Source organism: Coffea arabica, chromosome 8c, assembly GCF_036785885.1.
Source record: "Coffea arabica cultivar ET-39 chromosome 8c, Coffea Arabica ET-39 HiFi, whole genome shotgun sequence".
Lineage (NCBI taxonomy): Eukaryota > Viridiplantae > Streptophyta > Magnoliopsida > Gentianales > Rubiaceae > Coffea > Coffea arabica.
In genome coordinates, this window is record NC_092325.1 from 31,816,310 (window position 1) to 31,819,538 (window position 3,229).

Genomic DNA, 3,229 nt, shown 5'->3' on the forward strand with positions numbered 1-3,229 from the left:
TCATTACTAACCACAGCCCGAATCTGTTGCCAAGCAAAATCTCTCAACCGAAGCAATTTCCTCAAAAACCAAGAATGGTATTTGTTTTCATAAAGCACATTGCGTTGTTTACTAATTAGCAGTATTTGTTGCATTTCTAATGTGCCATTTGTAATAAAATTAATTATTTACTTATAACCAAAATATAACTTCAATGAATAGATATTTAGATACATCTATCTAATTATGTTTGATAATCCAATTTGGCACTTAAATTTAATTGATTCCGACCTTAACATGTTTAGAAGTGTTTGATAACCAAATGTTGATCATTTAATTAATTAAATGATTTTGAATTGTTTAAGGAAAACTTACTCCAAAAAATATGTATAAGTTATTCACTAGTCTCTTAATGCAGAGTACACTCAAATGTTAGGGCTTTAGTACTTAACAAATCAATAACTTGATAGATTCAAATTTCAAATTTTAGATTTTAGATTTTAGATTTGAGATTTCAATTTTATCAAATGCACCCTAAGATTTTTCCACCTAATATTAAAATTTCTTGAATAATATTTTAACAAATGGCCATTAATTAAATAACTCCTCTACTATTAGAGGTGGTGAATCGTTATATACTATTTACTATCCATCCATGCATCATGTTATATCTAGTCTCTAATGATATGAGTTACCCTGTTAAGTATAACAGTTAAGAGAGTCAAAGTATAACAATTAACACTCAAAATAATATGATACTATTAAGTAGTAGGATCACTTACACATACCGTATTTAGACAATATATCGTTGACACTCAAATAGTTATCCATATAATATTCTATATGCAAATTAATCTACTAACTTAGATCATCTTATCAGTTATAATTAGTTTAGATGTCACTACAAGATAGTAAATGAGATCTACTACTTCCTTCAGAAGAAAGAAATATAGTATATGTTAGTGTATCTGTATTAATAGTGTTCCTTTGATTAATATTATATTATAGATGTTTAAGAATAAATTAATAATTTTTTTCAAGTCCAAAAAATCTTCAACTTTAGTTAAAAATCACAGTAGACATCGCAGGTAGTGAGGAGCACTGCAACATTAACATCAAAGTATGAAGATCAAGTGCTAAATTTGGAAAGAAAAGTTTGATGTGAAAAAGAAAAGAGGGACATGAATGAACCTATTAGTTGCTACATCTTACAATTGTGGTTTGTTGTTTACTTCACTCTTTTCATCAGGAGTTTATGTAGTGTATTTGTTGATAAACCTACATATTGCGTAATTTGTTTTAAGTGATGTCTTTTTATTCCAAGCAATTTAAGCTTTCTCTTGTGGAAAACTAGAATGTAATATTTGGAATGAGTAACTTGGTTTAATCCTTCTTGTGTAACTTGGTTTTATCATTGTTGTTTAAGTGTAACTCATTATCGTTTTGGCTTTGATGGATTAAGTAATTTTCTAGATAAGTTCAAGAGACGGGTTGCTTATTATTGCCTATTCTTGGTATTGATGAACAGAGATTCTTAAAGAGAGTGGAGGCACCTTCGAGGCCAGCGGCCCTTGGTTTGCTAATATGCACATGGTCCTCACCTGTGATCCTGCCAACATCCATTACATTCTCAGCAAAAACTTCTCAAACTACCCAAAGGGTCCCGAATTCAGGAAAATATTTGATATTTTGGGAGATGGGATTTTCAATGCTGATTCCCAGTTATGGGAAACTCACAGGAGAGTAACTTTGTCGCTTATGCACCACCCCAGTTTCCTGAAAGTATTGGAAGTAACTGTTTGGGACAAAGTGGAAAAAGGGCTCCTCCCAGTTTTACAAAACTGTGCAAAAACAGGATCCCAGCTTGACTTGCAAGACATATTCCAGAGGTTCGCTTTTGATAGCATATCAAAATTGGAACTCGACCATGACCCAGGCAGCTTATCCTTGGATTTGCCAAACATTCCATGTGAGAAGGCTTTCAACGATGAACGATCTAGCGTTAGTCCTGTTACATAGGCACATATTGCCGGAGCGCTACTGGAAGCTTCAGAAATGGCTAGGAATCGGTAAAGAGAAGAAGCTGAGCAAAGCTTGGGATGCTTTTGATCAATTCATTTACCCTCGCATATCACTGAAGCAAGAAAAACGGAGTAAAATGTTTGACGAGGAACGCAGGTTTGTCGGACTAACCACTTTAATGGAGGCTTACGAGGAGACAAACAATAGTATTCGCGATGCAAAAGCGTTCATGAGAGACAACATTCTGAATTTGATGTTTGCTGGTAGAGACACCACCAGTACAGCTCTCACATGGTTTTTCACTTTTTCTGGCTGATTGCAACAAATCATTGGGCTGAGGAGAAGATTCTTGAAGAGATAGCAAATGAGTTGGACGTGGTGAAACAAGGTCAAGATTCGAGGCTCTTCAATGTCCAACAGTCCCATAAACTCGTTTACCTCCACGCTGCTCTCTGTGAAGCTCTCAGGCTATATCCGCCCGTGGCTTTAGAGCACAAAGCTCCAGTCCAGGCCGTCATTCTTCCAAGTGGTGTACGCGTCGAACCAAATACCAAACTGATTCTTTTCTTCTACTCCATGGGGAGGATGGAGTCCTTATGGGGTGAAGATTGCTTGGAGTTTAAGCCTGAAAGGTGGATATCGGAACGGGGGAGAGTCAGGCACGAACCTTCCTTCAAGTTCCCTGCGTTTAATGCCGGACCAAGGACTTGTTTGGGCAAGGAGATGGCTTTTGTTCAGATGAAAATGGTGGCAGCCTCCATCATCTACAATTACCACGTCCGAGTGGTGGATGGTCATCCTATTTCCCCTAGTGACTCCATTATTATCCAAATGAAACAGGGTTTAATGGTGAGGCTCTTTCAAAGAAATCGATGAATTTGTAGCCTTGAAATCATCACTCCCTATATGCATGTGAAGATCATCAGGCGACGAAGAATTGTAATATGTATCCTTGGCACTGATGTTTAATCCTTCTAGTTGAAACTTTTGTTGTAAAAAAAAAATTGTCTCCCCTGTATACTCTGTACTTATTTGGATGGTGAATTTAAAGTACGTTTGGAACGATTTTTCTTTTTTGTAATGTTCAATAATACTCTACTGCTATTACACTCGCTCTCCAGTTCTGTCCTACCAGTTGTCGTATCAAATGGGAAGAAAACAAAGGTCCTTGTTGCAGAAAAGGGAACGCACCTGTAATAGATAGATAAGCTACTGACATGGTGATAAT

At 36.2% G+C, this 3,229-nt stretch overlaps 1 pseudogene; it reads left to right on the forward strand.

Moving 5' to 3' along the window:
- The first annotated feature begins 1,164 nt into the window (after window positions 1-1,164).
- LOC140013473 (alkane hydroxylase MAH1-like) lies at window positions 1,165-2,985 on the forward strand (annotated as a pseudogene).
- Window positions 2,986-3,229: the final 244 nt, after the last annotated feature.